Below are 13990 nucleotides of genomic sequence, written 5' to 3' on the forward strand. Positions count from 1 at the left end.
GGATGCCAGTTAGAATGAAAGAGAAGGCCTGAAATACATCTACATGAAGCTCCTTTGTACACAAAAAAGCCTGAACTTTGAAAATGCCAGGGCCTGAATTCAGGCTTTTGCCTGAAAACTGGCATCCTTGTAGAAATAAAACAAATAAAAAAGCCAAACAAAGGAAGCATCTCATTTCAGTCAAAATATAGCCAAAATGATACCTACATGTACACACTTGTACATTGTATGTTCGGCCAATTATTCAAATTCACAACACCTTAAAAAAAAAGAAACAAACAAGCATTGAACAAAATGAGAAAATAACTCAAGGTTGACTACTTGTACAATGTAGCATGTTACATCAGTCTTTGAACGCTCAACAGTGATGTCTTCTAGGTAATGTCTTGTTGTCTTGAATACATAGGACACATACATGTAGTACACATGAATGTGGCAAATTCACAGCAGGTCTCAGATACACACGTATATCATTGATGCCAATTGAGCAAACACTAGACCATATGCGCATATCATAAAGTGTGATTCACTGTGTATTTATGAACAAAACCAGAACTCATGTCATTTTATTTTCTGAGTCTACTAATAACTACTGTAGATCGGGATTATGGTGCACACTATATTTACTCGTAGTCAAATAAAGCCTGTACAAGTCCTCATATCTGCATCACTTGTTTCTAGAATACATTCGCATAGATGCCAAGTTCAAAAAATTTTTGTGAGATTTTCATGACTTGGCATCTCGGCGTACCTGCATGTATGTGAGCGAGGGACTGAAGCGACCACGAGCGAGGGGAGGGTGTGGGAGAGGAGTGTCCGCCCTCCCATGGAAGGGAGCTTTTTCAATTTTTAGCTCTTAATGGTGCGATACAGGAGTGACTATTTTTTACTTATTTTGAAAGACAAAAGGGAAATATGCCTTCAATTGCAACTCTTACTTCAAGCTATGCTCCCGATGCGTGAGAAAAATGGGTGCCGTGCGTGAGATCGTGAGACGGACTGGTGAGTCTCACGCAGAATGCGTGAGACTTGGTAGCTCTGCATTCAACGGATTCAATCAATAATATGTTTCATGAATAACAGTAAATATCCAATTATTGAGTGTGTGTTCAGGTTAAAGTACAGACCAGGAAACTATGGTTTAGTATCCATGTTTATTTCATGTATGTTTCTTCATACATTCCATGAGGGAGAGTGGGAGGGTACAAATGAACATTAAAAAAAAGAAAAAGACACAGCTTTTGCATATATGGGGGACCTGGGTAAAACAATCTTGAAGAGAGATGAACTTCAATACTATGGAGAGAAAAGAAGGGAGAGAATGATGTACAAAACTCAGGGAACACAGCGTTTGCTATTCATGAATAATTGAGAAAGAAAGGAACAAATTGAGCATAGTACAGAGAAATCAAGATAAACAAGAGGACATTTTACTAATGTTCACTCATAATCTCAAGGGACTGTATAATGCATGTGGAGACTGAATGATAGAAACCACAAATTATATTTTATGTACTGTATGTAGTGAGGATTAGCATATGTTTACAATGAACTTGTTAATTATTGTTTTAATTTAAATTCTTTATCTAATCATGCCACATGCATACATTGTACATGTATGTTTTGATGTAAAGCATGACTACAATTGTATTAATAAACTGTTTAGTCTGCTTCATACACTTATTTTCAAAGCCGGAGTGCGATTGCAGTTAAGAATGACATTGACAATGATGATAAATATACATTGTATACTGGGTGTACAAACAAGAGATGAGGGGGAAAAAAAATGTCTGTCCATGGTTATCAGTGTACTATTCTGCAGATGTCAGTACTCCCACATATTACCGAATTATATTCAGTATTTGGTATCATCACAGTGGCAGGAACAAAATGATAAAGATAAGATGTCATGATGAAACACATAATAACGGTCATGATGGCTGTTTATCTAAGGCTATAAAATTGCTTAGCTGACATCCATACAATTGATTCTAAATGCTAGGACTGAATAATGTTAATCAAACTTCAATTAAAGTCCTAGAATGTTAACAATTATATTCCTGAATGCTGATAATGTCCCGAGGTCACAGATGTAAAGGATCTACATGTACTATACCTGGTAAATGTCACAGGGTTATGATGATGTAAATATTAGCACTTGCAATGTCTATGATATGAGCTTCTATCAATTTCATGCTGCAATGAGCTAAAATCTGTTCAAAAGCTCAATGTTCATTGTACAATGTACCTCCTTTCACTCGATTTTTGCCATGAAGCAATCAAAGAAAACAAGCAAGTCTCATACCTCAACATGTATTTTGAACTCACTTACAGATATCATTTATCTATTTTGAATGCCTAATGTGCCCTAAAAGTAACTGGCCTTCAATTAATGATACTCAGAAAGCATCTCCCCCCCAAAAAAGGTTACTTTATGACCCATGATCATGAGTACTGTATGCGCACACCCACGAGGTACCATTTGAATGCTGGTAGGTAATCCAGCGTAACAGAGCTACACTTTACTTTCATTTCAATACAGTCATGATCTTCATGTGCTAAATCACATACAAAGAATGGTGAAAAAAAAGAAAGAAAAAGGAGTATGTACATTGTACATCATATAATAAGTCAAGGACATACAGTCGTACATTGTACATTGTAAATCACAAACCTTGGTACTTCACTGTTTTCTGAAGCATTTCGATCAGGTTTTTTGAATGCCAAGTGCTAATAACATAATGTCACAAAATAACATGGCAAAAATCCCCTGTTGGACATGGCACATCTACAGTTGTGTATTTATTGTAGCCCAGTAAGCATTTTATTTTTTGTTCTGTACTTCTTGTTCAGTGAACAGAACAGTGCAGGAGAAATGTAGGCAAGAGTCAGTGCTTTTTTGAGCAATTCACAAAAGCTGCCTGTAAACCATATGTTTGTGAGGGTGCTCCTCGAGATCTGGATCTTCCCTGTACATTTGATTATTTCTAATAACAAACACTGGCTGAAAATTAAAACACGCAAACAAACAAACAAACAAACAAACAAACAAAACAAAACAAAAACACACCCGCTCCCCTCACCTGAACATTAACAGTTCTGACTGGCCTCACAGATTGTTGTAAATACCCACTGGCAATGTGCTACATACAGTGTAAGCACTTGCCCAATTGCCCGGGGCAAGTGAAAATCAAATTCGGGCAAGTGTTTTTGAACATTGATGATAACAAATGCTTGCCCAAATTGGGCAAGCAGAAAGTTTGAAGCCATCTTTTTTTTTCACTTATTCCCCCCAACAAACCTACAAAGTCAACCATACAGAAGCCCAAAGATAATGGCTGTTTTAGTGATGCAACACACATTATATTTCACTTCAGCAACTTTCCAACACTTACTTGAAGAAGTTCCAGTGCAATGCAACGGCAGCACTTGATCAGACCAAGTTTGTTAGTCCATTGTGTTTAAGCATGCAAATCAATGTGTGCTGTTTAATCAAATGATTGTGTTTTATCAAGCCCTTGACTATCACATGATTTTCTATGTTATTTAGTTCTTTCTTGGAATTTCTTTTGGGCAAGTAAAATTAATGTTCGGGCAAGTAAAATTAATGTTCGGGCAAGTGTTTCCACCAAACTTGAAAATCCGCTTGCCCGACTGGGCAAGTGGTAAAATAAAGTTGTGTAGCACCCTGCACTGGTAATTCTTTAAACAATTAAAAAAAAGAAAGAAAACAGATAAGAAATTAATGCTAAAATTTAAATTTATCTGAACAAGCATTTAGACTGCACACTTGTTTGACGAAAGAAATCCTTTGCTTCTTTCACATGATGTGTTTTTCAACATGTGTCTTGAAGAGAAATACTTAAGCCTAAAATACATTTGAGAATCAATCTGCTTGGTCCTCTTGTTCCAGCACTTTGAAGGTCAAGGTGAAGTAGAGGTATCAAAAGCCGCATTTACACCTACTAACTGCGCGATTTTTAAAATCGCGATATTTTGGTTCCACCGTTTACACTTGCGCAAAAGCATGCGCAGTTTGAGCTTCACGAAACATCGCAATTTTTTGGTCGGTAGTGCGCATGTGTAGTTTACCTCTCTTCAACACGGTATACGAGTGGAAGCGCGGGCTATCCGATTCACTGCAAGTGCAGTGCAGTCTATTTTGCTCACACTCACAGAGCTAGCTAGCTGGTTGAAACGTCGAGCCAGGGCTCTTTATCAGTCCATATACACACATACTGGGTAAATGTGTGTTTCTCGAGAGTGTAAACTTACCGTAAAACTATATAGCTTGCTATATTAGATCACATACGTAGCAGGTGTGTAAAACTTCAGCTTAGTATGGAAAAGTTGATGAAAGTAGCATTCAGGAGGATCATGAAATTTCGCCGATATGACGAAAGTGAGAAGTAGGACTTAGGACTGGTATTTCATTAGGCGAAGCAACGTATACCGAGAGCAGTATGGGCACTCCCAAAATCAACGCATTTCTGGGAGAACATTATGGGGTGATGATACGTGGTTGGAGAACTACAGGTTTGTTACTAGTTTTCATACCGTACAATATAGTTTCATCATGGAAGTGAGAGGCCACGAGCCGAGGATGGGCCGTTTACCTGCAGCATAAACGTAAACGTCCGGTGCAATCCGATACCGAAGGTCACGTGATGAAAAATCGCGATATTTCTGCAGCTTGGGTTTACACTCGCCAAACTTTGCCTCAAACATCGCGATGTTTCAAAAAATCGCACTCCGGCTGGCGATTTTTCTGTCGATGTTTCGAGGGTGTTTGGGTGTAGTTGCTTAGCAACTTGCACCCAAATGTCGCGATTTTAGAAAAATCGCGATTTTTCCAAGTAAGTGTAAATGGGCCTAAAGACAAAGTACTCCTCCCTGCTTTTCATAGCAATTCAGGGAGTTTTTCACTCATCATCACCATCACCATTGTCTGCAAACACCACCACTGCTGTTCAGTCAAAACAAAATTGCCAATTCAAATTGCTTTAGAGCTTTAAATCTGTGTATTTCTACCAAGCTATGGTGCTATACTGTACATGTAGCACAGGGGCACGTGCATGAAAGCCTATATTCTGGATTGTACAATTGAATTGACCGGAAAATTCTCTGCAACAAACACAGCTTCAACAAGAAACCCATAGTCTGGTGCTATTCCAGGTATCTCTACACTAAATTTTCATTGGTGGTTACAATTTTTTTTTTCTCAGATTATAAGATATTAAGGAAAACAACAAGAAAACATTCCATCCAGGGCAACATACAAACTGTATATCTGATCCCACTAGTTACAGTAGTACTTTCATATTTGCAATTCGGGCCAAAGAGACTCTCAAGCCATAAGGAGATACTGGCTACACTCTTTTATGGTTCATATTCACTATTTTCCTTTCCAATCTCATACGGGGCGTCATAGTGCCAAAGTAGTACACGTACAAAGGCTACATCCCGAGGTTGTTAAACAAAAAAAAAAAGAATGTGGTACAAAATTTGTTGTGTACGTGTAAGATTTCATTCTGATCAAAACTTTCATCGCTTTTCGAGATATTGATGACAAATTTCATTTGTACTTTCTATCTGTTTTTGTATGCCAATAACATTCATTTATTCTATTTCATTTTTTTTTTTTTGGGGGGGGGGTTCAAACATGAAGTGAATGATGTAAGTTCTACATCAGGATTCTGCAGTATGACTGATGCATTTTTGTAATATTTTCATTAGCACACACTATAGGGCTTGCTTTCCGATAGCCCATGTATTGTGTGAAATAGCCCTACTTATTGTGAAACGCATGCATGTCCCGTTATCACACTGTAATCGCCGCTGTGGCTATTAAAACTTACTCATTTGCCCTGTGAAGATTCTAGAGAAAAGATTTTACCAGATTTTCTTAAAGACCCGTCAGTGTGGGCAGACAAGATTGGCCCGATTGAATCAAACTTCATTCGATGCCCACTGGGGTACATTCAAAACCCCGGCTAGCGCAGGCTTGCTGCAATAGAATTCCATCAGCAACTGTCCTACACTTGTATGTACATGATGTACAGCTGTATGTTTGTACATGTACACATTTATACGTTGCACAATAAAGCCCATGCTCATCATAGCTCATTTCCAGTGGAGACTTCTTGACTGTGTATAAAAGCTGTACACAATTTGTAACTGGGATTTATGAGTACATCTGAGTCAAGTCAGCTTCTCACTCCACCATATCTCTACACTACTGGGTATCTAACTTAAAGGTCCTGTTTATCTTTGGGAACAGTGATTCAAAACGTGTTCAAGATATCACATTTGATGCATATGTGTAGGTCTGTTGTATCACAAAACATCCTACCATATATAATTTTCGCACAAAAGCCTAAAATACAAGGAGATATCAGTATTTTCCTAATTAAACCATAACTGTAGATGGTTTAATTTGCCAATATTTATAGCATAACTATTGTTCACATTTTATCCATTTATATATCTAACATTGATTATACATGTTGAAATTTTTACAGTGGTTGTTTCTATCCCAAACTCACATTTTGGAACTATTTCAAAGCACTAATGCTGGGTTTTTGTTTCATCTGCAAACGGTAAATCATTCCTTTAACAGAAGTCACAGGCATTCTAAGGATATTCCCTGGCATACAGCTCTATACTTTCATGGCAAACACAGATAAACAAAGGTCTTCCTCAGCCTGATGGTCCCCTTTAATAACTCATTATACTTAACCTTGGGGATTGTACATGTAGACCCATGTGAGTGTTATGAGTTGATGACATCACCTCCTCCAAGAGATACATTCTTGCCCCTAATATTACTATTTTGTTGTGACTTTGATAACTTTCTCGTTTTAGATGCAATTTTCAAACTTCTACTATTCTGTTCAAATGATTTCATTTTTTTACTAGTCCTTTACATGCGGGGTAATATTGTGTTAAATAATAATCTGGCAATATACATGTACATCTTTATCTTCGGAAAACAGCACATTCATAAAGGTCTTGATCTTCAAACACAAGGATAAAATTGCATCAGAGAGCATTCATAACCCTACAGCATTAATGGCCTGCTCTAGAGCCCTTAACTCTGTTGCAAGGGATTTCACACATCACACACATACAATACATAATACTGCATACATTGACATGCAACATCAAGTTTTTGATTGTGTGTGTGTGTGTGTGTGAGTGTATAAAATGTGGACCAGCCTGCATTGTATGTATTGTTTGTAGACAAGCAACAATCACAACATCTAAACAAACTTTAGTGAAATGTCCAACTCCTGACAATACACCTCGTGTGGTACCTGTACTACAATACTGAAGGTGCATCTACAGATCTATGTACTTTTCCAAGAGAAGAGATTTACAAAACACAATATCTAGTCAATCTACTTTTTCTTTTTCTTTTTTGCGAATCGGGACTGGAAGATAATTTTGCAAGTGATTAAAATAGCCATCATAGAGTACAGCAATAAAGGAAGAAATGTACAACTGTATACGTGCAGGCTGCATTAATGTCAGGATCAGATTAATGTCAGGATCAGAGTTAATATTTTCGTCTGCTGTTAAACTCACAAAAAGCATCTGACTTGCAAAATCTACGAAAATAAAATGATGATCAGATGATCATAATAAAGCTTGGAAAAATTTTGGATGCAAACATGACAGGATCGCTGGTATAAAATGTGTAGCATGTGCAATACAACTTCTGCATTTCATCTTATTGAGCTATGAAATTTTGTGCCAATAAAAACTGAAGAAACTCAGCAGGCTGCCTAACCATACAGTATGTTTGTACCATATTTTCTCATTTCTCAATGGGTTTGAGTTTGTTTCCCTAAGATGAATGCTGGTAAAAAGGTTTACATCATAGTGTGCACAACATGTATAAAATAATGTACAAATTGTACAGTAATTTCAGTGCCATAGGGAATAATTGATCACAAATGAGGTCGTCTCCACGCATTCTCTCGCATATCATTCTCTCGCGTGACACTCGCGTGGCATCATCACGCACAGGCACATAGCACACATTTTCGCGCTATTCATGAACACCGCGAAAAACTGTACTGGAACGCAAGAAATTTTGGTGGCATGAAATTTTCATGAATTGGAGCTGACAGCCTTTTTTTCACCACAAGCAATTTTTGCAAATTGCCCCTGGAATTCAATGCATTTATACAGTTTATAAAAGAACTTTCATGAGCATTTTATTTTTGCAAATCTTGGCTCTCTTTCCTGTCATTAGCTACTGGCCTGCATAATTTCATTACAAATGACATTGCCACTAGATGGCTTGTAGGCCTATATATACACGTAAGTATACCTGTGTTACTTACAAAAAGCAATCTTGTAGGAAACTGTATATTGACAATATTACATTTTCACCCTGCAAATAACCATCACTTGTGTCTGGCATTCGATTCTTAATGAAAAGCCCTTTGATACTGTATAAGCTGTTATTTTCCTGTACAGATATTTTCGCGAATGAGGTTACAAACATTTTAGCAAGATGTTGCTTTCAACACCGAGGCTATTAAAAATGCACTATTTCTCTAGCGCATGACGACCAACATTCTCGTTCTTAAATTTGTAACCGTGATTCGCAAAATGCACGAAAATTAAACCCTCGTGAATATAGGACCTGCTTTAAACAAAACACAGAAACTTGAACTATCACAGCACTGGTAACATGAAGAGCTAAGAGGATGATATGTAGGCCTAAGCTGTGGGATGGTCCCAGCTGTCTAATGTTATTGCTACTCCAGCAAATCTGTGTTAAAACTACATTGATTTGTATCTACATGTACAAAGAAACAGCACCTAGATCAGTGGCTATTAAAATAAAATGTACATATACATACACTCCCAGTGTACATATGTACATGTACCTGTACATGTGGTCTACTCGTACAACGTACAAGTGTGCCAGTACTCAGTCAAGTCAACATACTAGTAGTATAGTATTGAAGACTTTCTCATTCATGTTTTGTATGATAAAGGAAAAACCCCACTAAGTGTCAGCACATTCTCTGACTAATGCTTTACCATTTGTGCCATGTCATGATACTCAGCCTACACTGCACATGTAACATGGCCCTTTTAGGACAGGCTAGATTTTACTCCTACAGACGGTACATAGATTATCTACACATTAATACGTACATGTATGTACACTGCAGTCGTGACTAGATATTGTGAAATAACCCACATGAGCACAGGTTTTGTAAAGCTACTGGGACTGCTATTTTCACCAGTGTCTGAACTGTGCATAGAAGTCTATACATTCCTCATAATCTTTTAAAATATAAATATACAATGCCGGTTAATCTCTTGGGGAAAGAAAAAAAAAAAACTGTGTGGGATGCTAAGTCTCTAAATCTGCCTGCCGCACACTCGTTTATGTCAGCAGCATAGTTGTTGCTGTGTCAAATATGGCCGACGCAAACCATCAGGTTGAGCAAGCATGAACCATTTTAGTACAGGTATAGTGAATAAGAGTAGCATTTTATTGGTTATATATCATCTTACACTTCATGTCAATGTGCTGCACAAAATACTCCAAATCTAATAAAAACATAACTAGATAACAAAATCTTTATTCCACTTCATGTTATTAGGGAGAATAAATATCTAAAATGATAAATTGCACACGAGCTTAATTCCCTCTGAAAGGCTGATCTGACATGACACCCCTGCAGATTCAAAATGGTTTCAACCGATAAACAAAATCCAAGAAAAACCAGGAAGCCGTAATCAGCTCCGTTTTGAAAAGACATTATGCATTTGTCGATTGGATTGCAAATAACAAGCATTTTACAGTGACTTAAGCTTAACCCAAGTACACAACATGATCCTTAGACTTGAGAGTACATAATGTACGCATATCTCCAATTTTCACAGCCCAGAGAGCAGAATACAACACTCGAAAATCGCGCACCTACTGATCTGTGCTGTCCTGCGTACAATCAATTCTCATTCACCCATTGTGAAAATGTGCATACGTTGTGCGTCTTTTGCGTCCATCTACTACACGCCGTATGAGATTTGGGGCACAGCAAACATCCGAGAGAAAAGCATTTCGAGTGAAAGCGATTTGGAATATATTCACTACATTACACTTCAAAACCGTAAGATACTTACCTATTAGATACATACATATTAGACATTCACTTAGTAGAAAATGAGTGCAAAATAGCTTGCGAAGAACAACGTAGGACGATTTACTTTACTTACTTTGGAAAGAACAGCACGCATTTTCGAGACGGGCTTACCTGTACAATCCGGTCGAATACCACCCTCCTGATCATCAAAACATTGACTTTCTGGCGATATTTTACCACCTATGTGAAGTGACAAAACTACCTCTCGAAGGCTGATGTTTACAAAATTGGATTGCGGAATGGAATTTACCACAGCTACAGCAAACTTTCTAGCAAACATAAAAATATGAAGGAAAACAAGAACTGGTTGATCACTCGACCAGCTGGTCGTGTACGGTGGAACCTCGCAAGCAGTGGGGTTTACTACGCGAAACTCCGGTGACGAGATCCAACCATCTACGCTCACAATACCAGCCGATAATATTCACAGGCAATCCTGAACAAAATATTCCCAAGAATACACTTCATAGAACAGTAAATTTCCACACTTGAACAAAACTGAAAAAATGAATCATTACCGATGAAATTTATCCGATGTTAAAGATTCCGTAAGATATTAGCACGAAGCTGACAAGGCCTTCTTCACTCCCGTATTTAGCTGCATACCTAATTTGCATATATAAATGAAGAGATGACCCCAAACGTCATTTCAATGTACGTCAAACAACCAATGGCAGTCAAGTATTTAGGCAGACGAAATGCGCGCCCTACGCCCCCTTTCCTTAACTAACCAATCAAATGTAACATTTTCAAGACAGCAATCCATGTTCAAAGCACACGGCGCGATACCGTAGCAGTAATGCTACAAATGACACAGACCACGATGACAAGTATTCGAAGATTCTAATCAGATCTTTGAGCAAAACTATGAACCGCCAATCATGCATGATTTCTATCATATTCATCGAGACCTGATAATAGTTTGCCACTAGGACAACTACATGTATGTGAAACCATACATACATAATAATACTTGGAGGCTGGTCAAAAAGATTGTGGTTTGCCTACATCGTAAGATCAATACAAAAAAGTACACGACTAAAAAGCCAATCCAACTACATGTAACATAAAGAGAGAGAGAGAGGAATATAATTAATATATCAGTATGTCAATGCACAAGTAGATCTTAGAGGCTGCATTGTGTGTGTGTGTGTGTGTGTGTGTGTGTGTGTAACTCAAAAGATTTGATTATGGTAAATATATATTTGCTTTTGTTATATTGGTATATTCACCATATTTTGTATGAATATTTCATGAAGTGGGACTTGCAAGATATATATCTAATATATATATCAGATTATATACCTAATTTCATTGACCCACTTTAACAGAATGAGCAAGATGTATCATCACTTTCAAAAGAAAAAAATACAGTGACTTCCAACAAGTACTAATGCACAGAACCTTTTGTGCTGCTGGGGAGCCTACAATTATTTGTAGGTTGTTCATTTTCGTGAATGATAGCTGGCTTGTAAAATCACGAAAAGAACGCATTGCCTCTGTCTGTATGACAGCATGTGCGCTTACTGCTTCGTGAGTTATCCATTGAAAAAATATATATCCATCATTCCCTGGAAAGTAGTATGCTACACTATACAATAGATCATATATTATTTTGATATTCAGTCAACCTTGCTTTAAGAAGTCAACCTCGCATAAGTCAAAATAATCACCTATTGAAAACTCGAAGGTCTTTTCGAGTTCTCTTCTCTTATATTCCATTGATTTTAATCCCTCATAAGTCGAATTTTCTATAAGTTGAGGCTATTCCTTCAGTCCAAATAGACTCGACCTATGCAAGGTTGACTGTATTCTATCTAGATAAAAATCATGGAGAAATGCCTTTGTTGATAACTGGTATAATACCATGGATGGATCATTCATAAATATTCATAGACACATGTATAGTGATATTATTGAGAGCTATAATTTTTCTGATGGTTTCAACATAACAAAAATTATCTACAATTAAAACATATACACAGGCAAGATCATGGTGTTCACATAGCTTTTAATGAAAGCACTTGAAGTTATCACATGGATGACAACGTGCACAGAATATGGAAATACTTACATTTCACAATGTACATCGTAATTCATACAAATGTGAGAAAATAGCTTTGCAATATTGTACGAATCTTACAAAGAAATATTCCATAGTACATAATAATTTGCAATAAGTACTTTCCATGGAAATAACAATGGGTACAGAATTACATCTCACATGTCTTACAAAGAAACAGTCATAGGATATTCAATAATCCTACAACAAATTTTTGCATATACAATGTAACATGCTTTATCCAAAGTGCTATGGAAATCGTAAAGCAATTTCACTTTAAACCCTGGGTAAATTTTGGAAAGAACTGATGAAAAGAAACCAAAACAAAACAAGATATTCATAATGATATAGGAGGCAGAAAATCACATATAACATACTGTGTGCACAATGTCCATACACAAATAACGAGTAAACATTTGCTGTTAATTAAACCATGACATGACACAACATATAAATTGAAAATAAAAAGATACATTATAACCCCTCAAAAAAATCTTACTTGTAATACTGGTACCCAGCACTACCCATTATTTATCATATAGGTAGAGTTAATTACATTTCAGGCCACTACAAACCTTCTTCACACCTGCCAGGTGCATATAGATTTGCTGTTGGGTAACACAAATACACATTTGGCCAATGAGGAAAGCATTATCACTCAAAGCAAGGTAATACCTTAAAAAGTATTTTTTTAAATGTGACAAACAATGACTACATTTTCATCTTTATTTTCATTTCTGCTTGAATTTGTATCTAGGCTTCACTCTTGTGCCAAGTACCTCAATAAAATGTTTCAAATAAAAGCAAAAAAAAAATCTCTTTACAAAAACTTTCTACTTCAAGCTGTTCATCTTCTTCAAACTAATGTGCATCAAGTTTAAATTGACTGATTTTGATTTATTCATCTGAAAGAGTGAAAATCACAGCAATGTATTAGATATACCATACTTCTCTTAAGTTAGTAGACCACCCCTGAAAATAACATGGAGCTCTCATATAAAATTAATTCACAGCAGGCTAAAATTGCAGATTTTGAAGTAGGATATCTTAAAGCAAACATTAAATTCACAGTGCTAAACACCATTTACCTGGTAAAGAAATTAAAGACTTTAATCAATTAAGCAATGAAATGACAGCATGAATGCTACTAAACTCCAATCATGTTTTGTTTGTTTGTTTGTTTGTTTGTTTGTTTGTTTTTTGTTTTTTTCCGGGGGGGGGGGGGGGATGGAGATTACACTACAGTGACCTTCCAATCACTCCAGCAGAAAGACGGCTCAAGAGTAATTGATGGGATCTTGTAAGAAGCTAAACCTCCCCTCCTCACTCTGAAATTCAAAACTGCAGAATCTGTGAAGCCTTCCTCAATCGTGTAAACGAACAATGATTCGAATCTTAATTGAAATCATTCATCATTCAAATTAAGCACTCTTGGTACGTGTAAAAGCACGGTAAGTTTCCAAAGAGCCTCCAGCAGAACCAGGGAGGCTTGGCAGCTCTGCTGGACATGCATTCTGATTATTCTGTTACAGCACCATGGCTAGATGCCAAAGAAGTGGGTCAAACATCTTGTTAACAAGACTTCTTCAATACAATATTCCCTTGGTGAAAAAAACTGCAAAAAACAGATCTCTACAAAGAAACCGAAATCAAATGCATAGATAATTAAATCCTCAGGCCTAGCCTGCTTTAGATAACAACATAAAAAAATAATGTTTGCAAGGAAAGGTTGTGGTTTACATGTACAACATAT

At 36.9% G+C, this 13990-nt stretch overlaps 1 protein-coding gene across 1 annotated transcript in view; it reads right to left on the reverse strand.

Annotated features, from left to right (window-relative positions):
- Positions 1–10776, reverse strand: part of LOC139722575 (paired amphipathic helix protein Sin3a-like) — a 36341-nt gene extending 25565 nt beyond the window's left edge. The window contains exon 1 of the mRNA XM_071633865.1: positions 10694–10776. The gene's annotated coding sequence lies outside the window, so the exon portion shown is untranslated. The remainder of the gene's footprint in view (positions 1–10693) is intronic.
- Between the last annotated feature and the right edge of the window lie 3214 nt (positions 10777–13990).

This window comes from Diadema antillarum, unplaced genomic scaffold (assembly GCF_040938485.1).
Source record: "Diadema antillarum isolate AM-2024a unplaced genomic scaffold, OU_Dant_1.0 scf00000167, whole genome shotgun sequence".
Taxonomy (NCBI): Eukaryota; Metazoa; Echinodermata; class Echinoidea; order Diadematoida; family Diadematidae; genus Diadema; species Diadema antillarum.